The sequence below is a fragment of the Acinonyx jubatus genome, chromosome B4 (genome assembly GCF_027475565.1).
Source record: "Acinonyx jubatus isolate Ajub_Pintada_27869175 chromosome B4, VMU_Ajub_asm_v1.0, whole genome shotgun sequence".
In the NCBI taxonomy this organism is placed as follows: domain Eukaryota; kingdom Metazoa; phylum Chordata; class Mammalia; order Carnivora; family Felidae; genus Acinonyx; species Acinonyx jubatus.
This window is the reverse complement of record NC_069387.1, coordinates 70,863,698-70,889,912: the sequence shown is the minus strand read 5'-3', so window position 1 is coordinate 70,889,912 and position 26,215 is coordinate 70,863,698. Positions and strand designations below refer to the sequence as shown.

At 38.5% G+C, this 26,215-nt stretch overlaps 1 long non-coding RNA gene across 1 annotated transcript; it reads right to left on the bottom strand.

Moving 5' to 3' along the window:
* Positions 1-611: 611 nt before the first annotated feature.
* LOC113593032 (uncharacterized) lies at positions 612-26,215 on the bottom strand. The gene is made up of 4 exons (XR_003413069.2): positions 26,074-26,215; positions 6,745-6,810; positions 2,778-2,925; positions 612-1,755 (listed from the first exon to the last, which is right to left on the bottom strand). It is a non-coding gene; the product is annotated as an uncharacterized LOC113593032 (long non-coding RNA).

Sequence of the window (26,215 nt, the reverse complement as noted above, 5' to 3'; positions counted from 1 at the left end):
ATATTAACTTTATTTATTTACAATTTTTTTATTGTTTTATTTTATTCTTTGAGAGACGGAGCATGAATGCGGGAGGGACAGAGAGAGAGAGAGAGGGAGACACAGAAATCCGAAGCAGGCTCCAGGCTCTAAGCTGTAGCACAGAGCCTGGTGTAGTGCTTGAACTCATGAACGCGAGATAATGACCTGAGCCAAAGTCAGATGCTCAACCAACAGAGCCACCCAGGTGCCCCGTAATATTGAATTTAAATGTGCAGATCTTTGACCTAGAAATGTCACTTCTAGGAATCTAACTTACCTAAATAGAAGCACTAGTTTTAAGGAAAAAGCTGAGTGAAACTGCATATTTCTGCATTTAAGAAATGAACACCCCAAATGCTGAAGTGCCCTGAACATCTATCAGTAAGACAAATATTGAATAGGTTACTATTTTATGTATACTCTAGAATATTTTCAAACATTTACATAGGTCTACACTCATTGATTTAGACAAATATCCATGATATATTGTGAAGTGAAAATAACAAGGGCTAAATAATAGTTGTAATACATTTGAATTTTTATAAAGGGGCTGTATAGGTGGGTGTGTGTCTAACTATAGGACTATGTAATATCTGGGGTGTTGGGGGTCACAGAAAGACTTATGGAAGGATACATTCAAAAATGTTGGAAGCAGAAGAATGGAACTAAATTGGGGGAGGAGAACATTAATTTTCCATATGTTGCTATTGCTTGAATTACTACACAAAGCCTTGATTACCTTTATGAGTTGAATTATATCCCCCTCAAATTCATATTTAAAGTCCTACCTGCTCCCCAGTACCCCAGAATGTGCCTTATTTGAAATTCGTACAGATGTAATCAGTTAAACTAAAATGAGATCATACTGTAGTAGGTGTTCTGATGACTGGTACCCTTATGAAAAGGGGAAATTCAGAGCATCAGACAGGCATCGAGGGAAGCCGATGTGAAGACACAGGGAAAAGATGGCCATCTACAGTCAAGGAGAGAGACCTGGAGCACCAACCGCCTCCCCTCATAGCCCTCAGAAGGAGCCAACATTGCTGTCAACATCTTGCTTTTAGACTTCCAGCCTCCAGAACTGCAAGACAACAAATTTCTGTTGTTTAAGCCACCCGCTTTGTGGTTCTTTGTGATGGCAGCCCTAGCAAATGGATACAATTATTGTTGAAATTAAAAACCAATAAAGTATTTTTGAAAAAGGTGAAGAATAAAAAGAACTGCATTTTGTATGTTTATGCATTCAAGAAACATTTACTAAGTATCTATAATGTGCTAGGTATTCTATTTTAATTATTTTTCTTAATATTCCAGAAATACCAGAGGGTAAGAATTAGTGTCCACATTTTACAGAAGTTCTGGAACTTTTCCAATGTCACACAATGAATAAATTTCGGGGTAGAAGTCAGAGCTATGCTGTAGCTGCTTTTCTGTGCCAAATCCCACCACTGAGTGCTTGATCTCCTCTTTGTCCATTTCCAATCTTTAGTGAGCATTCAGGAAAAAGTTAGTTCGCCCGTCCCCATTTCTATAATGTCAACGTGAGGCCCAGAATAATGATGTCAGAATGACATTGCCCATAAAGTATGATACCAAAGTGGAATGATTTTATGGAATCTCCTTTTATTGTATTGTATTGAAGGGAAAGACAGTGAACAATGGTTATAGCTTTCTCTTGGTTGTTTTCAACATTTCATGTTCATTTTTATCTTGCCAGTTGTCTAACCTAGAGAGCTAAAAAAATAGGAAGATGGAGGAAAGAAATATTTCAGAAGTCATATGACTAAATCATAGATAGGTGGTTTGGCTCAACAATTTATTTCAGTTTTATCAAGAAGTCAAATTGAAAATACCCATGACCTTGTGATACAGATGTTATATTTTCCAAATCTTTCAGTGTAGGGCAGAAGGTTTGTTGCTGTATTTGGAAAGAGCACCCTGATGACCTCTTCTATTAATTCTAGTGATGGCAACTATATATGCAGGATGCTTATTATTTTATGCTACCATTTATGGATAAATTCTTATTGATCCAGCTCAATGATTACTTTCTATCAGCCTCTCTCAGGTCAATTTGTTGCACCTTCTTCTCTGCACTAGTAATACACTTTTACATACAGAATATATAATGTATTCCTAACAACATGTATTCTCTTGCATTATTTATGTGTGAGAACCTTTTGCTAAATTGTAAATTTGTCAGAGTGTGAGACTGCTCAATCTCTACGTTCATTAGGATCTCAAAACCAGGCATACAATAAGTGATCAAGAGAGCAGAGAGGATTAGAGGTGTAGGGTGGGTTAGCAGTGGGATGGCCGAAAAGCAGCATCCCCATCCGGACGGGAGACCACCTCATCATCCATCTTCCCCCCAGGTACTATACACCTCCAGTGGGCATGCTCACAACTCAGTGGTTTGCAGGCCATTCCCTTTTCCAAATGCCCGCTCCTCTTCCTATCCTTCTGTCTCTCTGTCCCTGGCAGAGTACAGTCAGTAGCAGGGATATCAGTGCCATTACTAGTACTGGTAATAGCTGATCCTTCTATAGCATTTATTGTGTCAGGCACTGTTCTAAGGCTTTACATACACTAAATCTCTTAGATAGTTACTATTGTTAGCCCCATTAAATAGATGATAAAACTAAAGTGCAAAGAGATTAATTAAGTTACACAGCTAATAAGTGATAGAGTCATAATTCAACACAGGCAATCTGGTTCCAGAGTCTATGCTCTAAACCACTATGTCTTAGGCTTACCTCATATGAGGTACATGGGTCATGACGGGCCTTCACCACTGGAAATCATTTCAAGCTCCAGAGACATTATCAAAGAGCCAAACTGGACCTCCCCAAACTGTATCCACAAGTGCAGGGGGCAAATCTCCAAAAGATGAAGGATCCAGATCTAATCAAGCATGTGAAGAAAATTCTTACCAGCAGAGGCCAACCATGTCATAGAACTATATATATTATAGCATTTATTTGAGTAGAAAATCACTGGACAATAGAACCTTTGGCTTACCTCTCTGGCCAGAAAATGTTTGCCTCTTTCCACATCTGAAAAGAGCTCAATGGGCCTAGTACTGGGAGGAGAACCCACTAATTATGGCTACATACTACTGGCACCATTCTGTAACAGCAACCTCCCTATCGCCACCTAGTGTGCAGAATTAAGCAGGTAAAATGTTCCGAAGTGATCTTTGCATAAGAGGATGACTTGGATTGGATGGCCTCTCGTGATCTAATGAAATCTTCCTCTTTTTCTTTATTAGCTTATGGATTTTTCTACTTTCAGTTGGCCCACTGTGATTGGGTTTTTTCTGAGTTGTCTTTTACCCTAGAAACTTGCATCTTTCCCCTTCAATTATTACTAATTTAATTCTTATGCCTTCCCATTTTCTCATGTGGAACTTCGGTTTTACTTCTCAGAAGAATGAGTCCATTTGAATAACATACTAATCCCAAGTTAAACACTATCCCTCTACATAAGTTAAATAAAAATTAGCAAAGGTTAAAATGATATCTTTAAATATATTATGGATGTACTTCCAATGAAGTTTTGCCCAACTACCCATAAAAAAATAAACCACTATGTCTTCTTTTCAAAAAATATTTATTTATTAATTCTTTTCTTTTCCCCTCAAGTTAGTTAACATATAGTGTAGTCTTGGCTTCAGGAGCAGGCCCCAGGCCTACCATGGGGCTCAAATTCATGATCTCAAGATCAAGAATCACATGCTCTACCAACTGAGTCAGCCGGGTGACCCACTATATCTTCTGAACCAAGGAAATTGTAATTGATGTGTGGTAGAGAAAGAGAATTGATAAAAGATTATGTACGTAATTTTATGTATCTATATTGAGCTGTTCATAATTAAAATACAAATGTCTCATTTAGTTGTCAAACTTCAGTGTAGGGCCAAGGCTTTTTCTTTGAGAACAGGTCTGCTGACTGAAGTTTCTCATAATTGATCTTGCATTATTTTTATCCTTTTTGCATTTTTCATTAAAGAGGAAGAGAAATTTAAGTGCACTTGCAAAGTAATGAATGCAGTTACTTTTAGGTGTCTTACCTACACAATACAACAACAACTTCAATTTTTTTAATAGGGATTAATTCATGGAGAATTTCCAAAGCGTATGTTTTTAGAGACCAACAATTCTATTCCTTTTCATGCTGAAATACAATTGGTTTACAAAATACTTAATTTGAGTAATTACAATCCTTAATACAATTGGCACACATTCTGGGGAATCAACATGTCTGACGTGATAAGCACACAAGTCTTCAGTGAGAGGGAAAGTCTGGGGCACTCCAGAGGACAGTCACTCCCACCAGGAACCAGTAGCCATGGATTCCAGGCAGTATGTTCCTAGATGGGACAGGAGTGTTGGTTAATCTGATGTTAAGTGGCAATGACTGAGCAAGTGCTAATGTATTGTGTGTCCTTGCCTCCAAGGCTAATGTATTGTGTGTCTCCTTGCCTCAGCTATCCCTGTGCTGCAAGACTTCCCTGGTCATGTCTCCACCTGACACAGAGGTAATTGTTTCCTCTTCAGTGACTGCACAGTACATTGTTTCTAGTACATACTTAAAAAAGCGTGGTCATTTTTTGGATTTTTTTTTATTGTGATAAAATACACGCAGCATCAATTTGCCATTTTAACCACTTCTATCTGTATAGTTCAGTGGCATTAATTACATTCATATTGTTATGCAGCCATCACCACCACCCATCTCCGGAACTCTTTTCTTCTAGTATAACTGAAACTCTATACTCATTAAATAGTAACTCTCCATTTCCTCTTCCCCCAGTCCCTGGCAATCACTGTTTTACTTCTGTGTCTATGATTTTAAACATAATATGTACCTCATATAAGTGGAATCACACAGTATTAGTTTTTGTGTATGTCTATGATTGGCTTATTTCACTTAGCATAATGTATGTCATCAAGGGTCATCCACACTGTAGCATGTGTCGGAATTTCCTTTTCTCAAGCTGAATAATATTCCATTGTATGTATATACCACATTTTGTTTAGAAGTTCATCTGTCCTGGGACAACTGGGTTGCTTCCATGTCTTAGCTATTGTGAGTAATGCTGCAATGGACATGGGCATACAACTATTTCTTCAAGACCCTGCTTTTGATTCTTTTGGGTATTAAATGGGATGTTTTTGTTGTTGTTGTTTTTTAAAAATAGGTAGCTCTTCCTCCCTGGAATGTGTATTACATTTTACACTTTTAGTGGATAGCATACTTCCTGGCACATAGTAATTTAATAAAGCCTTGTTAATAAAACACACTCTTCTACAGATAAACAGAGATAATCATAGCTCTAGGCCATGTAATTTGTACCCAGAGTACTGCTCAAACCTGTAGTAAAGTTAATTTGAGAACATTACATCATTCTTTTCCTGAAACACTGTGAATCTATCACTAAGATTTCCTTTCCTCCTTTATCCTCTTTTCCATCAGTTATTGTGTAGAATTATACATGTCTTCTCCCTAAAACTCTGGGGTCTACCTCATTTTTCTAGCTGTAGATTCCTATATATAAATTCTAGGTGGCAGAATTTTCCAAGGAAACCACAAATCACTCTTAATTCATGATGTCTATTTATAAAAGAGTCTATGTCTTTAGAATAAAACATGAAATCTCATATTTTTACTTAGCATTTGATGCAGACATTTTGGATAGCTACTGAATGTTTACATCAGCTAACCGATCATCATTACTGGCATGAAAAGGTTCAATTTCCAACAGCTTAGAAGGCTGTATGAAACTTCTGAAGGGAGAGCATACATTTTAAAGTTTAAAATAAAAAAAAAAAAGAAAAAAAGGAATGCTTTGAAGCCATTGACATAGGCACACCAGAAACAATTTAGCAAAGAAACATTTCAAAAGAAAAAAGGAACCAAACCCTGATGAGGTTGCTTGCTGTCAGGGACTGTTTGAGCTAAACTGCTGACCCAGTGAAGTCTATGTTATTAGTGAAGTGTTATTAATAACCCTTTTAATGGGATGAGTTCTACATTTTTTTCTCCTTCACTGCTATTATAAGGAAACTATGTATTTTTGGCTTCAGTCATGACATATTAACGTTATTTTTTACAATGATTTCCTGTATGTACTTTTTACCGGTATAATCTATGAGTGATGGTTTGAGAGAAAGACTAAGAGACTAGAGGAGGAAAAGACCAAAAGAAGAAAAAAGAAAGAACGAAAAGAAAAAGCTCAGGAAATACAGGAACTTTCTATTTATGAGAATTATGTATGAGAATATTTTTTGTTTGCATTTAGATTGTAGCTGTCTTGCTAATTGTTTTTCCATTCGAGTTTTATTGAGCTAGGACTTATCTTTCTCACTTTACATTTTATTATTTAGTAAATGATATTATCATGTAAACATATTTGTAAGGGTGAGGATCTGATTTCGGTAAGGTGTTTATGAGCTCATTTAAGGACACAAGCTAAGGGGCCACAGAGGGTGAGAAAGGACTTCAGAGGATGCATTCAAGTTCTCACTGCAGAAAACTGAAGGGGAACGTGTGCAATTAGCTTTCATTGCTCTACTCCCAAAACAAAAAAATCTATCGAAGATACCCTTAGTTTTAATTGCAAACACACAAGTCTGCAAACAGTAGTTATTTTACGGTATTTGTCAGAAGTATCCCTGGACAACAGCAAACTGGGTAATTTTCCTGCATTCCGTGTGTTACCTTCTTTCTAGCTGATGCTCCTGTTCACTGTCCCCTGAACACACGCACACACTGCCCAGCAGTGACCTAGAGAGGAGTTAGGGAATATTTATTTACAGAGCTTACATATTCTGTATGTGGGGACATACACAATAAAAAATTAGTACACAGCATACGTCAGGTAGGAATAAGTACTCTGAAGTAAATTAAATCTGGAAAAGAGACTAGAGAATTATAAGGGCACATGTGTGTATATGTGGGCATTTATGTGTGCATGCATGTTGGGGAGTACCTAACGAGGTGGTGTTTGAATCAAAGCCTGGAAGAATCATAGGCATGAGCTTTGTAACATCACCCTTAGGCTCAGGCAAGAGGGCAATTTCCCCAGGTTCTGCTGGCTAGAGGGACCCACATATCACAAACACACAAAAACAAATTTGTAGAGAACACATGAGTGCTTCTGTTACTCAGAACCTGGCGCTCAGTGCTGGCACAGCACAACGAGGGACCCTAAATGTCTGTCCTCGTGAATAAAACTGCTCAGGCTCCAGGGAAACTCTTGTCAAAAATCTCTTGGGCTGTGACCTCAAAACTAAAGGCCACAGTGTCCTAATGCTGTTAGGGTGGGTGAGTTGCTCCGCGGTTCAAGCTGGAGAGGATACAAGTAACAGCGGCGCTAAGGTGAAAGACAGGTTATATGGGGTTGTCAGATTCCTCTCGGAAAATAACATATTCTTGCATGGTGAAAAACTATTTCCCATTGATGCTAAATGTCCACTTCCTTCCCTCTTTTCATGTTCTGATTTGTAGATTTGGAGATACAAATTAATTCGACTTTTTACACTGAAATTAAATGGACATTGAACACCAGAATTGTGGGTCATTTTATGTGTATAAAAATATTTACTACAATTTACATGCTTTTTCCAAAAAAGAAATACAATTTCATCTTTACTTAGAGAATTTAATTAAAATTTTGATAGTCATTATAGATATTATTAAATTTAGAAATCTTTGATACTGTCTACTATATCATGTAATAACCATAGCTTTCCACTGAAGAAAAATTGTCACCAAGAAAGTCCATTTGTCAAAGCAAGAGAATATAATCTATTTCATTTGGCAGTTTGTTGTCTTAGCATTTTATTTATTTATTCATTTGTTTGTTTTTTGAGAGAGAGCTTGCACATGAGGAACAGAGAAAGAATCTCAAGCAGGCTCCACGCCCAGCACAGAGCCCGATGCGGGGCTCAATCTCATGACCCGTGAGATCATGACCTGAGCTGAAATCAAGAGTCGGATGCTCAACTGATTGAGTCATCCCGGCACCTCTGTTGTCTAATCGTTTTAAACACAAGATACAGAGTCTCTATTTTCACTTTTGCCTTGGGCTCTTGAAATGTGAAGGGTGAGTCTAGACCCCTGCCAAGATCTGAGGAAAGAAAGTTCTGGGCTGAGGGAAGAGCAAATGAAAAGGCTTTGATAAGAAAATGAGAATGGCACTTGTGAGCATCAGCATACAAGCCAGCTATAACAAGAGGGAGGTAAGCCAAAGTAGGAGCAATAAGAAACAAATGAGAGGCAAGCAGGGGCCAAATAATCTAGGTGTGTCATTGGACAAAATGTGGATTTTAGTCTAAGTGTTGTAGGAAGCCTCTTGAAAACTGAGAGCAGGAAACTGACACCATAGGTATTAAAAAAAAAATCACTCAGGCTGCTGTAGGGAACAATGCTGGAATTGAGGGAAGAGCCACTAATCTATCACAATGGTTCAGATAAGAGATGATGGGTGTGAGCTAAGGAGATGGTGGGGGAAGTCATTGGAGTTGGTTGGGATTTATTTTGAGACCAGTCAACAGGACTTGCCCATGAATTGACTGTGGAATGAGAGAGAAAGAGAGAAGTCATGAGTGACTCCAAGGTTTTCAGATTAAGTAACAGGTGGGAAGACTGGGGAGACACTGCGTTTGGAGGAGAAAATCAGGACTACTATCTTATATTAAATTTGAAACACTTCTTAGACATCCAAATGTAGATGTCTAGTAGGCAGTTGGATATCTGAGTTTAGAGTTCAAGAGAGAAGTCAGGAGTGCTGGAATCTTCTTGGGACCCAGGAGCCCAAGCTGTTGTTTAGTCTTGAAATTGATGCAATTGTCTAGGGACTGGATGTTGATAGCCAAGAGGATGGAGTCCTTAAATATTTAAAAGTTGGGAAGAGAAGGAGTCATCTCACCTGAAATGTCACCCTCTGCAGGAAGCCCTCCCTGATCCTTCAAGCTAAGTTTTGCTTTTAGTTGATTCCAGAGTACCCTGTAGTTTTTACATTGATCAGTAACCCTTATGAAACAACAGTGCAATCCCCTATTTCTCATTCCCTCTAAACTGCAATCTTCTAGAGAAGAAAAACCTTGTCTTGTATGCTTTTTTTTATCCCCAGCATCTGGTATAGTGTTTGGCTTCCATTAGTATTCAATAAATATTTCTTGAATAAATGAATTGTTAAGCATTGATAAAAAAATTGGGGGATACTTAATAATTTTTATAATTAAAGTCATCAAAGAGTGTCCTTTAAAAAAACCCACTGATTTTACTATTGTTTTTAAATAACGTATCAGTAATTTTCCGAATTAAAGCATCTCTTACCTATTTGCAAAACATTAAAAAATTCATCACCCCATGTTCATGGATAGGAAGACTCAATATTGTCAAGTTGTTAGTTCTTTCAAACTTGATCTATAGATTTAATGTAATACTAACCAAAATCCCAGGACATTATTTTGAGACTATTGACAAACTGATTTTAACTTTATACAGAGAAGCAGAAGACTCAGAATAGCAACACAATATTGAAGGAGAAGAACTAAGTTGGAGGACTGACACTACCTGAGGTCAAGATTTACTGTAAATTACAATAATCAGGAGAGTGTGGTATTGACAATATTATGGCCAAACAGATCAATGGAAGAGAATGAAGAACTCAAATTAACATACATATAGTCAACTGATACTCAACAACATACAATGGAGAAAAAGTCTTCAAGAAATGATGCTAAAACAATTGGACATCCACTCCACAAAAAATGAATCTAGACACAGACTTTACATACTTCACAAAAATTAAATCAAAATTGACCAGAGAATTAAATGCAAAGCCCAAAACAATGAAATTACTAGAAGATAACATAGGAAATCCAGATAACCTTGGGCAAGATAACGGCTTTTTAAGATACCACCCTAAAGAAGGCACAATCCATGAAAGAAACACTTGATAAACTAGTCTTCATTAAAATTAAAATTTTCTGCTCGGTGAAAAACACTGTCAACAGAATGAGAAGTCAAGTCACAAACTGGGAGAAAATGTTTGCAAAAGACACATCAGATAAAGGATTGTTATCCAAGATATACAAAGAACACTTAAAACCTAACTATACGAAAACGGCCCAATTAAAAAATGGGTGGAAGATCTGAACAGACGACTTCACCAAAGAAGATAAAAAGATGGTAAATAAGCATATGAAAAGATGCTCAACATCGTGTCATTAGGGAAATGCAAATTAAAACAACAATGAGGTAATGCTACACATTTATTAGAATGGCTGAAGTCTAAAACACTTGACAACAAATGGTGGAGAGGATGTGGAGCAACAGGAGCTCTCATTCCTTGCTGGCAGGAATGCAAAATAATACAGCCACTTTGGAAGACAGTTTGGCAGCTTCTTACAAAACTAAAAATATTCTTACCATCTGATTCAGAAATTGTGCTCCTTGTTATTTACCCAAAGGAGCTGAAAGCTTATGTCCACACAAACATGTGCACATGGATGTTTATAGCAGCTTTATTCATAATTGCCCAAACTTGGAAGTAACCAAGATGTCCTTCAGTAGGTGAATGGATAAATAAAGCGTAGTAAGGCCAGACAATAGAATATCATTAAATGCTAAAAGGGAATGAGCATCAAGCTATGAAAAGGCATGGAGGAAATCTTAAATGTGTATCACTAAGTGAAAGAAGGCAATCTGAAAAGGCTACATACTGTATGATTCTTCTAACTATATGACATTCTGGAAAAGGCAAACTGCTGAGACAGTAAAAAGATCAGTGGTTCCCAGGGGTTAACAGGGAGGGAGGGATGAATAGGCAGAACATAGATTTTAAGGGTAGTGAAACTATTTTGTAGGATACTATAATAGTGGATGCATGTCATTACACACATTATACACTTGTTAAAACCCATAGGATGTACACCAAGAGTGAACCCTAAGGTAAACTATGGACTCTGGGTGATAAGGATGTATCAATGTAGGTTCCTCATCATAATGAGTGTACAACTCTGGTGTGGGATGCTGATTCTTAGGGAAGCTGTGTGTCGGGGGGGGGAAGGAAAGAATATTTGGGAGCTCTCTGCACTTTCTGCTTAATTTTGCTGTGACTCTAAACTTGCTCTTAAAAATAGTCTATTTAAAAAATCATCATTTTGGGGCACCTGGGTGGCTCAGTCGGTTAAGTGGCCGACTTTGGCTCAGGTCATGATCTCGCGGTTCGTGAGTTCAAGCCCCGCGTCGGGCTCTGTGCTGACAGCTCAGAGCCTGGAGCCTGTTTCCAATTCTGTGTCTCCCTCTCTCTCTCTGACCCTCCCCTGTTCATGCTCTGTCTCACTCTGTCTCAAAAATAAATAAACGTTTAAAAAAAATAAATAAAAAATCATCATTTTGGGTATCACTGTCCTTCACTTCCTAATGTTCAGTGTCTTGAAAATAATTGTTTCAGATCTGTGGGTGCATACATATGGTGGAAAGGTACACTGGTCTGACTGACTCCATCTCAGCTTGAAGTGGAAGTATCTCTCTTCTAACATTTGTGTTGGACTGACGGATAAAATGATATCAGAAGACATGAATTCTACATTATTATTTTGTGGGTAAAAACTATACCTTTGTATGTTTAAGCTCCTGTAAGAACTGCCCATTTTAGGGAAACCTTTAGAAACAGTTCACTAATAGGCATAACCAGGCTCCATGCCCACTTTTGAAAAAGGCAGTCTTCAGTATTGCCCCATTCTCTCAGCTGGTGACTTCTTTTTTTTTTTTTTTTTTTTTAACGTTTATTTATTTTTGAGACAGAGAGAGACAGAGCATGAACGGGGGAGGGTCAGAGAGAGAGAGGGAGACACAGAATTGGAAACAGGCTCCAGGCTCTGAGCTGTCAGCACAGAGCCCGACGCAGGGCTCAAACTCACGGACCGCAAGATCATGACCTGAGCCGAAGTCGGCCGCTTAACCGACTGAGCCACCCAGGCATCCCAGGTGGTGACTTCTTAATACACCTATCCACTGCCTTGGGACCTCCTGAGTCTCCAGAATTCCCTTCACATCCTACTTTACTCAAGTCTTCACTCTCGTCTCAAGTTTTTACTCTCTTTTGGTTCAGACAATCTGCTCTGGACTATAGCCCGCCCTTGGCTATTACAAACCACAGAGAGAATGGATATTATTGGGTTAAGTGCACTGTGCCTGCATTTTAATGGACCATCTGTAAATGAAGTTCTAATGCACAGTAAAGACTCCAATGACAGAAATTCTAAGTTTTCTGGCCGCCTGGTGGAAATGATATTTTTAGGTAGGTCAGAGTTTTGATGTTGCTGTATCATACACATTCACCTGGCTCCTAGTCTCCCTTTTTTAGGATCAACTCCATCAACAGATAAGTGCCTTTGGTTTTTCCTTTATTAACAAAAATTAATTCGTTTACCCTTTTCAATTTCTCTGTATTTCCTTTTAAAAGAGCAACATGTGAAAGTAAAATGGTCATGTCATTCTTTCCATTCCTACTAGTCATCATAGGGATTAGTCACAGAGAAATGACAACAGTTAACCATGGAACTTGAAAAATCTGGAAGCATTTTTATGTTTGTTTGTAAATGTCCTTGTTTTATGTACTTAAACACAGAAGCTAGTTTTCTGAAACCCTTGAGGTTTCTCATCTGTTTGAACCTGGTGTAATTTTACAAATATGAAAGTGACATTCTAGTAACCTCTGAAAATTGGTGGATGGGACAGGAAATCAAGTTATTAATGCAAACTGAAATGAGGGTTAGCACATAGTAGTCTGTTGAAAATTCACAACAGCATATGTTGGCTAATTTGACAGTATACTGTCTAATTTCCTGAATAAATGCAGTTTTCCACTTTTGCGATAATCAAGTCATGGAAACAAAGAGATGATAAGTAACGAACAACATTTACATATGCATGCATGAGGTCTGGAGGGTGTAGACAATACTGTGGCTTTGTCTTTGGTGCTGGGAATAGAAACATAAAACAGCAGAAGTAGAAATACAGTCCTTGTCCTAAAAGAATTTACAACCTACTTGAGTCGATCCCAAAGACAAGTATTTAACCCAGCAGGAAATAAAAACATGGAAGGTGAACAAGCACACAAATATTTTTACTGGCTTATACCCTCAGATCTTCCCATTCTTACCCATGTGTGAGAGTGATGATGTGTTTAATATTAACTTATGAACAAAACCGCAGAGGGCAGCGCTCTCAGATCCCAAGTCTGTGGCTTACATTGCATCATTTGAACTGAAGTTCACTGTAACAACAGACCAGGCTTATTGTGATGAGCCAACAAGTACATGGATAAAGGAGTCTGGTGAAAGAGTCCTATTTATACAAGTGGTTCTGCTTCATGACATCATACTCAGTGTGGTTATGTTTTACTCATTTCAAAGCAAAGGACATCTGTCCTATCCTAAAAAACACCAGACGACTGTAGAAGAAAAACTCTATTTCATTTAGAGGAAATGAACACTTAAGTATACGAACTGTATAATCTGCATAGAGTGCAACACATTTGTTATATGAATATTAGATGCTGAGAGTAGCTTGATTATTTCCATGGACAAGAGATTTTTAATATCTAAAAATAACTACAGTTTAGTCACTGTAGTTGCATAACTTTCTATTCTAATCTACCATTTGAAAAGCAAATTCATCTATTGGAACCTAAAGATGTGTGTTACAGGGTTATTTCATACATGGCAGATTTTCAAAGTCTTGCAATGATGACATTGATATAGTGCCACTACTCTGTTATAACCTTTGTATATTATTTAAGTGTAACAAATACTTCATTCATGGCTTGCCCTAAACTTTGCATTTGGTGACACTCTTGCTGCTGTGTTAATATCAGGTCTATTAAGCTGGACCTCATGGTCCATTACCCTTTCTTTAGATTTGACCCCATGAAGTTTAGGGGTCTTGAGCACAGTGTGAAAAAGCAAAGGGTTTCACTCTCACCCAAGGAGCTCATTAGGACTTTATAGAAACACAATAAATACTCACACAGTACTAACACTTGCACTGAGGGATGCTCACCAGACACACAGCCTGGTGTCAGAAGGTGACCATTGTTCCTTTTATCCAAGCCTGCACACTGCATTAGCCCGTTCTCTAAAGAGAGTGCTCATTTGTAATCTGGCATCTTTTTCTTTGTCAGAAAGATTCACTTACTGGTATTCTGGCTTTCTGGGATTTTTTTTCTACCCTTCTATGTCTTGATCCATTTATTAATGCTTCCACTTAAAATCTGGGTAATGTAATTTCAATCAGTTCGTGAAACAATCCCAAAGGGAACTGCTCACAGCAATACGTGAACAGCAGGCCCTTATTCTCTCATAAACTACACTATCATTCACTAATCCTATTTGCCTTATTAAATACAGTTTTATAATGCAGGTAAATATTACTAGGTTGGCTCAGGGGCACCTGCCACCATCCCTGCAAATACTTTAGCTTCAATTTTAAAGTCTAGTGAGCATTAACTCTCTGGTATATCTTCTCACATTTTAAAATGTTATAGTAAAGAGTTATGTCATTACAAAGACCAAAATTTGATTTTATCATATTATTATGCTCAACCACCGCCATAAGCAGGTTTCCCTTGTCAGTACATGTGCTGCCGAAGCGAGCACAAGCAGGTTTCCCTTTTTAAAACAGATTTCAGTCTGAAAGTGTCACAGAACATTTTCTTCCAGGGGCTTGTAGGCAGCATGAAATGGGATTTCTATCCAGAAGTAGAAGCAGTTTGTTACTATGAAGACCTTTTCCCTAGGGATGGTTTTTATAAGGTACCATTGGAGACTCCAACTCTGCTATTCAAATTAATCAGATTTCCTTGGGCAGAATGCCTCTGGAACCCCCTACAAAGACTCTTTTCCTCTTCCTACTCTGCAAATTACTTATGAAAACACTGGATTATACAAAACAAAAGGGTTTTTCCGCTTATGTCAATCAAGCATTGATGGTTTTCTTTTTGTTTCTAAAACAAGAAAATGGAGGGACAATTTTATTTTATAAAGTCTGGATGAACCACCTCACTGCATAATTTTCCAAGACCATTTCACTGGAGCCTTGGGAAAAATATTGGCAACTCAGTAATTTCCAACTTGAGACCATGTGATAAGACTCAAATGTAAGCCAAATTAACCTTTTTTTCTTTTTCTTTTTCTCTTTTCTTTTCTTTTCTTTTTTTTTTTACTAACCATCTATTCTTTAAAGAGAAAAATGATTTAGAATATGGGCAGGCATATGCCAAGACTATCCACTCATGTTTTACTGAGTTAGGAATTCTGCTATTCATATTACAGATACAAAACTGGATAAGACGGCACTAGGAGTCAACAGCTTGGTGGAATAGACTCAACTCACCACCATACAACATAGCAACATGTACCACTAATAGAGGCTGGGACAGAGGTGGGGAGAGTAAGGGGACAGAAGAAGAGGGAAGAAAAAACTTTGAAGGAGGAGAATTTTCCTAGGCAGTTAGTGGGGGAAAGGCATTCTATGCAGATTGTACAACATGAAGGAGGAAGACATCCAGGTGTGAAAGCTCCTGGTGTATTTAGGGAGTATTCTCCCTGCACACTTGAAGCAGGGAGCTGGGAGTTGGGAAGTGATGAAAAATGTTCTTGGAAAGTCAGGGCAGAGCTAGCATGTGAAGGCCTCCAGGTATCCTCTTAAGAAGGAATTTGCTATTTCTCTTGGTGACACTGAAGGATTTCAAAGATCCACCGGAGGAATGAAAGAAACCACTAATATAGTCGGATCATTGCTCCAGGAGGACAACTGATGGCAAGGTGGAGGATAATCTGGAGAGGGAGTAATCTGTTCACAGAGAATGATAGAGGCTATTACAAGAATCCATGTAGGCAATACATAAAGGCCTAAACTAGGGAGGTGGAAAAGAGTAAGAAGTAATATAGTTAGGAGACATTTACGAAGTAGAATTAATAGAACTTAATGACCAACTGCTAATGCAGATGAGCAGTGAGAGGTAAGAGAAAGAGATAAGTTTAAAGTCCAGGTTGGGTGATTGTAAATAGTGATTCCTAAGAATAGGTAAGAATATAATAAGATTCTAAGAGCAGGTAAGAATATAGTAAGTTTGGTTTTGGATGAAGTGAGTTTGAGGCACTAACTGGACAAGAACTTTAGGTTATTGGAAATATGAATCTAGGGCTCAGGGAAAAATGTCAGGAGGAGTTTGAGAATCATCTTCTCAGAAGTGAAAGTGGAAGCCTTAGGAGTAGATGAAATCATTCAGGGAGAAAGTTTCAGGAGAAGAAGAAATATTTCCAGTTGTGTATCACCTCCGAAGAAGAGAGAACTTTCCTAGATGCTATGTTGAGGAAGAATTTAAGGACCCCTTCAGGAGTAGTGGGAGAGCACACCATGAGTGATGACTAGTATCAACCATTGGTCCCAGAGAGGGAAGTGGTTGCATCTGCATCAGATGTTAGCCATTCCCAATAACAGAAGGGACTCAAGAACACACCCCTGGAGAACACCAGTCCTTAAGGGATGGTTGGAAAGTCTGTGCTGGCAAAAGAGAACAAGAACAGGGTTAGGAGGAAAATGAGCCAGTGTGCAGTATCTTAGTGCAGTATCTCAGACATTGTAGTCAATAACTATTTGTTGAAGGAATGGATAAGTTACAAAGTCAAGTGTTGACAACTCTACTGCTATTAGGGTGATATGAAAGGTCAGCAGTCTGATTCACAACAATATCCCCAGGTACTCTGGGTTAAGGATATTAATGCTTTGGTTATTTTCTCTATGGGAGAGTGCTATTTTCCCACTTTTCACATAAATATGGAAATTATTCTAGTGTATGATCATTTGGAATATTTGGGTTAAAACTACAGAAAAACTATTAAAATAGTAACAGGATAAAAGTTTGTATGATTTGATGTAGAAAGTTGAGAAATTAAGTGTAGAAAAATAATGGTTAAAGGTAAAAAAATGAAAATGAAGGAAGGGTACTCTTTGGGAGGTATCTAGAGAGGCGTGACCTAAATTCTCCCTTTTACACCCTAAAAGACAAATTCTTTTTTTTATTAACTTTATTTATTTATTTTGGGAGACAGAGAGACTGCAAGTGGGGGAGTGGCAGAGAGAGAGGGAGAGAGAACCCCAAGCAGGGTCCGTACTGTAGCCTGAGCTGAAATCAAGAGTCAGATGCTTAACCAACTGAGCCACCCAGGCACCCTTATAAGACAAATGCTTTTAAGAATCAAAGGAGAGCAGATGCTCCATCTATCCAGGTAACATAGAGAATCAAATACTTCCAGCTTGCAGTGGGCATGCAAACACCACGACCCTGTTATTTGGGCATTTTGTATTTGAAGAGACTTCTTTGCCTCTGAAATTGGGAGTCTAAAAAAAGCAACTATCGACCTATTAAATACTTTCTTCTGAATATCATGCCTGAGTATGATACTAGTCAACCCGTCATGGGTGTGTGGCAGAATAAACTAAAGGGTGGAGAGGATTTAGAAACAAGTGGAATGTAGTTGCAACCATGAGGAGACAACGTGTGAGGATTGTATTTATGTCTGTTGGATGGCAGTAAGGAAGGGGAACAAGTACTAACACAAAAACACAAATATAAGTAACTAGAATATTCAGTAATTATAATACATATGGTAAGATAAAGTCCAAAGAAGGAAGAAATCGCATCTTCCTTCTTTGGAAGGAAGGAACAAGAATCAGCAAAACCTCTTTGCAAGACTTTCCAAAACCTTCCAAAGATGAACAAGAAGACAGGCAAAGCCTCTTTGGAGAAGGTAGGGTTTGCACTGAGCCTCAAAGGAAAAACACAAAATTCTCATCAGCGGCTAGTCGGAGGTAAGGTAAAGGCAGGTAACTAGAGCAAGGGCAAAAGAAGGAAAGTCTGGCAAATTCTGGAAGAGAGAATGAACCAAGTGACCCATATAAGACCCTCGAGGACTCTTGAGTCTCTGACTCTGCTCTTCACCACCCCATCTTACTCCCCTTTACCCTTTTGTGTTTTCTTTGGCTTTGGGTCAGGCAATGGTTGCTTGGGCTCCTACCAAAGGAAAAAGAAGTGTGAAGATGCCCTCGTGTCGCCTCTATCTCTTATGGTGCATAATGCTCTGAGATGACGCCGGCTTGAGGTTTTGCAAGCCAGCTTACCCCAGCTGTTGGAAGAAGAATTTACTGATGTAAGTCTGAAAACCTCAGAGGACCTACAACAAAAGAGCATTCACTAAAAATGGGAAGCCAGGAATCAGTTATCTTATATGGGCTGTGAGGAGGTGCTGGAAGAGGGACTCCAATATTTCTGAACTTTTGTAGCTTTAAAGGTTGGAAAATATGACTTATCTTTGGATAAGAGTCTTGCTTTTTTTCTGGGAAGCACAGCTTTTTTGGTAAGCTTTTTAACCATGCAGATGTCATGTGCCCTACTTATTGTTCTAGGGGCAGCCCTGAATTGGTCATCTAAACTCAACTGTTTCTAACGAGAGGCAGAGTAGCCTCACTGGGATTAAATGCTGGACTTTTGACTTTCATTTGCCAGAATTTGGTATAAGCTTCTTGATGGCAAGATCTATCTTTTGTGCTTCTTTATATCTGCCATATTTTATTTTATTTTGCTTAATACATTATTCTGTCTTGATTATTGCCTGGCCCTCTACTTTACAAAGTAATTTACACATAGAAAACTGAGAGAGAGGGGGCTCTGAGAAAGATTTTCATTATCCCCTGGGGTTTTTAATGGTTTAACTCAAACTTATTTTTTGAAAGTATAAAATTAATACACACCTCACAATAGCCAAAAGGTGGAAACCCAAATGTCCACCAAGAGATAAATGGATAAACAAGATGTGGTGTATACACACAAAAGGCAGTCTGATACATGCTACAATGTGGATTAACCTTAAAAACATCAACTGAAAGATGCCAGACCCAAAAGGTCTTATATGATTCCATTTATATGAAATCTGATACACAGCATATATGATTCCATCTATATGAAATATCCAGAATGGGCAAATCTACAGCGACAGAAAGCAGATTAGTGACTGTCAGGCATTGGGGAGAGTGGAAACTGAGGAGTGAATGCCTAATATATAGAGAGTTCTCCCTTTGAGGGGATGTAGTAGTTCTGGAACCAGATAGTAGTCACAGCATTGTGAGTGAACTTAATACCACTGCCTGGTATATTTAGTATGGTTAAAATGGTAAATGTTATGTTAGGTGTATTTTGCTATAATAAAAAATAAATTTAAAAAGTTAATTCAGGGGCGCCTGGGTGGCGCAGTCGGTTGGGCGTCCGACTTCAGCCAGGTCATGATCTCGTGGTCCGTGAGTTCGAGCCCCACGTCAGGCTCTGGGCTGATGGCTCAGAGCCTGGAGCCTGTTTCCGATTCTGTGTCTCCCTCTCTCTCTGCCCCTCCCCCGTTCATGCTCTGTCTCTCTCTGTCCCAAAAATAAATAAACGTTGAAAAAAAATTTTTTTTAAGTTAATTCATGCTCATTGTAGAAAATTTATCCCCCAGTGAATTAAATTCTCTGACAGGGTTGCCAAATAAAGTACTACACTTCTACTAAAAAATTATTCATTGTTTATCTGAAATTCTAACTTAATGAGATTCCTATGTATTTATGCTAAATCCGGCAGTACTACTCAGTGTGAAAATTTTGGTTTTGTGTTTGCTTTATCCTAAGCACTTAGGATAGTGTCTGGAACATGGTAGATATGTCCTTTAAAAATATGCTACATGAATACAACTTTCAAAAGACATATACAAATGGAAACTAAACTATAGAAAGAAGAAACTAAAATCATTCACAGATCCACCACCCAAGAAAAATAACTCCGAATTTTTGGCTACTTCTACCTAGAACCTTCTTTCGATGTATTTTGTTTCTTGGTTATTACTGTAGGCCAAATGCATATCTTACTTTTTTTTCATTGATGACTTTAACATAAGCATCCATCATGCTACCAAGCTCTCCTAATAAACATAAATTGTAGAAGCTGAACAATGATGTATTGTGTAGCTATATCACAATTTACTTACTTTCAGATCATAAAATAATCTGTTGTTTAAAATAATTTTTAATGCTTTATATAGTGTGTCAGTAAACAGATTGGTCTCTAAATTCTTGTTTTTGATTTTCCTAAGATAAATTAATAGAAGAGTTACTAAATCAAAGGAAATATACATCTTACAGCTGTTGATCTGCATTGAAATAATAATTTCCAAAGGGTCAGGTTAATATACGCTTCTTCTAACTGTGATGAATTCAACAGCTCATTTCACTGCTCTGGCCAGTATCTTTATGGCAGTTTAAAATCTTTGCTAATTTGGGGTGCCTGGGTGGCTCAGCTGGTTAAGCATCTGGCTTTCGCATAGGTCATGATCTCATGCTTCATGAGTTCGAGCCCCATGTCAGAGTCAGGCTCTGTGCTGACAGTTGACAGCTCAGAGCCTGGAGCTTGCTTCAGATTCTGTGTCTTCCTCTCTCTCTCTCAAAAATAAAAACATAAATAAAATCTTTGTTAATTTGATAGAGGAAAGTTAGTATCTGTTTTAACTTATGACTTCTTAAAAAAATAAAAATAGAACATTTCCCCACACATTTGCTATTCAATCATTTATTTTTTGTGACTAGCCTTTGTTGAAATACTTAGTGAAGGGTCATACTGTTCTCATTAATTTGTATGTACTTATGTATAAATCCTTTGCCTGCCATTCTTTTAATAAATATTATTTTTGTTTTGTTGTTAAATTTTGGTCATTCCTTTTGTGATAAGGGCTTTATTAAAAGACAGGATTGCTGGGGCGCCTGGGTGGCGCAGTCGGTTAAGCGTCCGACTTCAGCCAGGTCACGATCTCGCGGTCCGTGAGTTCGAGCCCTGCGTCGGGCTCTGGCTGATGGCTCAGAGCCTGGAGCCTGCTTCCCATTCTGTGTCCCCCTCTCTCTCTGCCCCTCCCCCGTTCATGCTCTGTCTCTCTCTGTCCCAAAAATAAATAAACGTTGAAAAAATAAAAAGACAGGATTGCTGGTCTATTTATTACTGCCTCCCATGATTTCCTTTTGGTCTGAAATGCTGGCAGAGTCAGCATCACTTCAGGGTCTCAGTGTCTGAGGGTGGACAAAAGGAAAGAACGTAAAGACAAAGCAAGAGAATTTGCTCATTGGAGAGCATCATTATCCAACCAGCTTCCCTTCTTCTCTTCTACTGCGGTCCTGTGGGTCTCAGTCAGCCAGAGTCTGAGCTACTGTTCTACCTACTTAGTGTGGGTGGCTTTACTGTCAAAGCCCCACCCACCCACCACACCATCATATCTAACTTTATCTAATGTGTGTGTGTGTGTGTGTGTGTGTGTGTGTGTGTGTGTGTGTGTTTTACTTTGCTGGTTTGATGACGGTCACTTTTACACCCATTCAGTAGTTTTTGGTACTGTGGACAAATTTTCATGACATGCAGTGAAAAGTTTAGCTTTGGATAATTCATTTTAAGATGAATGTCAACCAAGAGCACCCTGTATCTAAAGTTCATGAGTGTCCTTTAGGTCATGAAAAATAATTCACTAACAACAATTCAACTTAGAAGTACTAGCTGTCCTGTGACTATAGACCAGCACACAAGATGATCATTGGGGCAGAGACAGAAAATACCAGCACTTCTGTTTATATTTATTGTAGATCACCTTATAAAATTTTCATTATTTATTCACTTTATAATGCATATATTTTAGTAAATAAATAAGCATAATTTGGAGGAATGTACTGATTTTTTTTATTACAGTAGTGCACAAAAATGCCTTGGAAATGACTGTAAGAGAAAACTAGAAGGTATTACCATTAGAGAAAGGGGCACCAAAGAAAAGAATAAAAGTGAGGAGAAACACTGAGTAAGCAAGACTTCATTCACATTTATTATTAGTTCCCTATCACAGAGCTGAATGGCATTCACAAGTTACTTTTTATAAGATGGGTTTTCACTTCTTTTGACAGTATTTTGAATGAAATCTGATTGCACTGAGTAAATTTACTTATGCAGGAGGTCCAAACTCTGCCAATAGTAAACTAGCAGTAATTTGAGAGTAAAAAAAAAACAAAAAACAAAAAACAAAAAAACAAAACAAAACAAAAAACCCTTTATGAGCCCAGATGGAATGATGTTATTTTAAATCATTTAAACTAAGTTTTATTTCTAAGAGGTATCCTGCTTAGGGATCAGAGAAGACAGATAAGTGCACTGTTAGAGTTTGTGGGATAGGAGTTTCTGATATATGCTATGGTACATTCCATTTTTTGAGTTACAATTTTTTGAGTATGCTTTACTACCATTTTAAATTTGCTTTGTTGTTAGCTTAACATCAACATATAACCAGGTATCAAGCATCTTCACTCTTTCCTCTTCCAGGTTTGTTTTAGTCAGGCAAACACCAGGGAAATGGTGGATGTGACTGCTTGCAGTCCACGGCTTTTGTAGTGTTTGTCCAGCTTGCAATGACTCCTTTACTTCCCTCCCATCTAAGTGAGGCTGGGCCCCTGGCAGCCATTTTGAGAAATATAACTCCACCCTTCAAGGAAAAGTTTTATTATATTTATGGTACTGATGACATTATAGTGGGTCAAATCTCCATGAAGATTTGGGAGTAGAAGAAACTGATGGCAGAAGAGAAAAAGGAATGGAAAACAGAGAGAAAGTGAGCTGAGAGGCAGGATTATGAATTTTCTGGAGATTCCCATTTTCAGTACCCATTAGCCTCTCCTTTCCTTAAAGTCTGAGAATTCTCCTGAATTGCCTTGCACTCCCTTGAATCATTACATCTTTATGATATATTTCTCTTTATTTTTGTGTTCTGTATTTAAAAAAAATTTTTTTAATGTTTATTTATTTTTGAGAGAGACAGAGAGAGGCAGAGAGAAAGGGACCCAGAATCTGAAGAAGCTCCAGGCTCTGAGCTGTCAGCACAGAGCCTGATGTGGGGCTCGAACTCAAAAACCGCCAGATCATGACCTGAGCCTAAGTTGGAGGCTTAACCAATGGAGCCACCTCGGTGCCCTCATTTTTGTTTTTGAAGAGCCAGCTACAGTTGGTTTCACATACCAGCAACCAGAGTCCTAATGCACATGTTACAATGCTGACCTTCACAACTCTAGAGTGTGGAGCAATATGCGGGCAGATAGAAGGCTGTCCACTCTCCTGTCAGAAGGTGTTCTGAAAACCCAAGCACAGCCTTTGTTCTGTTTCATTCAGCAGGCACAATTTCCCTACAGGTTCCTTCACATATGTTAATGGTTTGTGTGAATGACCAAACTGCAGTTGCTAAAAAGTGGCCAAAGTCATTGGCTTTATCCTAATGACAGTTGCTTTTTCAATATGTTGCATGGCCAGAAACATATTCTCTGCAATTAATCAATTGTGTTACTTTAAATGTGTCTGGGGTTCTGTGGGAGTGTTTTTCCAGTGAAGCCATGGGCTCCTGGGAGATTTGTCTGCAGAAGTCAGAGGAACAGAGATTCAATGGAGGCTGGGCTTGAAGACAGTAAGGGGTATCTTCTCTAAAGGGCTGGAGGAGGCAATAAGAGTGCCCTTCTGAAGAGCTCTAAAGTTTCTTATGGGCAACTAGGAGCTCAACTTAGATGTCATTTGAATAAATAGAAAATTACATTGTAGTCAAAATGGTGAGGTCTGAACATACTATATTTCCTAAAATAAGAGGTTCTGCTTAACTCATCAGCAGACAGCTGCTCACATAATTTGATTTGAAGGATACTGCAGGGTTTCTTGCTCCAAAAAATAATTCCCTCTCAGAGCACATCACCCACTCCTACAGGAAATTCCAACCTTCTTTGATCAGATAATTTTGGAAGAGCCAGGAATTGTCCCCAGAAGGTTAAACTGCAGATGTTATCTAGAAACAAATGAGAATCCTGAGGGTTCTATTGATCTCCTCTCATTGTATACCGGCAAGCATCAGTTTATTATTAGGCCAAAAAACTGTTGCCTAGGAAACCAGAAAAGTGGTGGGGGTGAGACGTGAGTGCAGGAGAGGGGTAAAGTTAGAGGATGTTATCGAATAACCTGGGACAGACATGGATCCTCAGGGCTGAGCATGGAAGGCTGCCACAAGAAGAGTCCACACAATGACCCCATTGTGGTTGGGCTACAAGAGAGATTATAAAAGAGACCAAGGGCAGTGTGAAGAAATGTCCCAGATGATGATACAAAAACAGAATGTCTCAGGGACCTCAAAGGTTTGCCTTGCAATCTTGTTAATCAGAACAACCAGCTATTTGAAGAATTTGTATTAATACCTGGAACTATTCTCTTGAGTTCCTCAAATATCCACTATATTTTTGAGAAAGTAAGGATAAGTTATAAATGACTACCTTTGTTCTTCTGCCTTTTAAAAAAAGTATTATCACGTGAAGAGGATTCATGGTAGCTATGTATACACATCACTGCAGCAGAATTGGATGGGAAGAGATTTACGCCCACACTAATTCACTCTTGCCCTGGAGTTAACCCTGACAGTGGTGAAACTGGCATGTGTTTGGACTAAAGTTGCCAGATTTAGCAAATAAAAAATGGGACATCCAGTTAAATTTGAATTTCAAATTCAAATTCAAATTCAAATTTAACCATGTGTTCTGTATTTTATCTGGCAACTCTACTTTGGAACTAATGGGGAGTGTCCATTTCTCATAGACATATTTGTCATATTTATATAGAAAGCAACTCAAACTGGTAATTGAATATTCAGTCCAATTCACAAAACAATTACTGGGCAGGCATTTCTTTTTTGTGAACTATTGTGCTAGGCTGTGGGGAAATCAAACATGATTAAAACATCGTCACTGTTTCTTGCATGCTTATAATCTAAAGAGAAAAGCATTTGTGTAAATAACCATCAATAATACAAGGCAGAAGGAAATGTGCCAAATAGATTGTGTATTAAGACTACAGAGGAAAGGGGGTGCCTGGGTGGCTCAGTTGGTTGAGTGTCTAACTTCAGCTCAGGTCATGATCTCATGGTTCATGAGTTCGGGCCCCGCATCGGGCTCTCTGCTGTCTGCACAGAGTCTGCTTCAGACCCTCCAATCTCCCTGTCTCTCTGCCCCTCCCTGCTCATGCTCTCTCAAAAGTAAATAAACATTAAAAAAAAAAAGACTACAGAGGAAGGAGAGATTAAATTTGATGGAAAGGATCTGGGTAGAACTTGGAAGAATATGCAGCTTCTCTGTCAACAGAAAAGGGAGAGAAGGTATTCCAGGCCCAGGGAACAGTTAACATGAGCAAAACCTTGGAGGGATGAACACTCATGGTCATGTTGAGAAATGGTGAGCAGACTAGTCCTGGGGGCACAGGATGCACAGAAAAATAAGGTGGAGTTGTTGCTGAAAAAGGTAGGTTAGGGCTGGATGGAGGATGGTCTTGGATGTTATGCTAATGGTTAAGACTTACTTTCATGAGCAACAGTATGGAGGTGGAGGAAGAGCTTATTTTTTTTATTTTTTGAGATTAAAGTATTCTAAAATGAAAGAGCATAATCCATCCTGTTTCGGATGACACATCTGTAGCAATGTAATGAGGGATGGGTGAGGCAAGAGTTTAGAGGCAGGGAGTTTTAGTTTAGCAGGATGATTGCAATTATTGCCAAATTGGAAATTATACTCATGACGTTAGGAAAAATTAGCCACTCTCTCTTAATGTACTGAAAAGCCTACTTTCTGGTTTTGAGGTAGAGTAAGAGCCCCTTTGATGCTCCTTCTGTTGTTGATCCTGGCCGCTGAGGTCCTACTTGGCCCATACTTGCATTTCCTTCCTCATAGCTGGCAGCTTTGTATCCCCCTGCATACATGCCTAAGTGGTCCACAGGGAAGTTCTCAGGATAACAAATACCCCCAAACCTCTGTGCACTGGAAACTTGGACTCATGGCTCTGTTCCTAAGGTAAAGGGAAGTGCTTGTGGTGGTTACAGGGATTAGGAGAAGCATGAATAAATTACTTACCAAGAACTTCTTCTCTCCATAGATTTGTAATTTCATGTTCTTTATGGAAAGGATAATTTTACTTTTACTATTAAGCACATATCTTCATTTACATGCTCAATGCCATCTTTGTTTAAGTTGAGTTTCCTTACTGACCACCTTT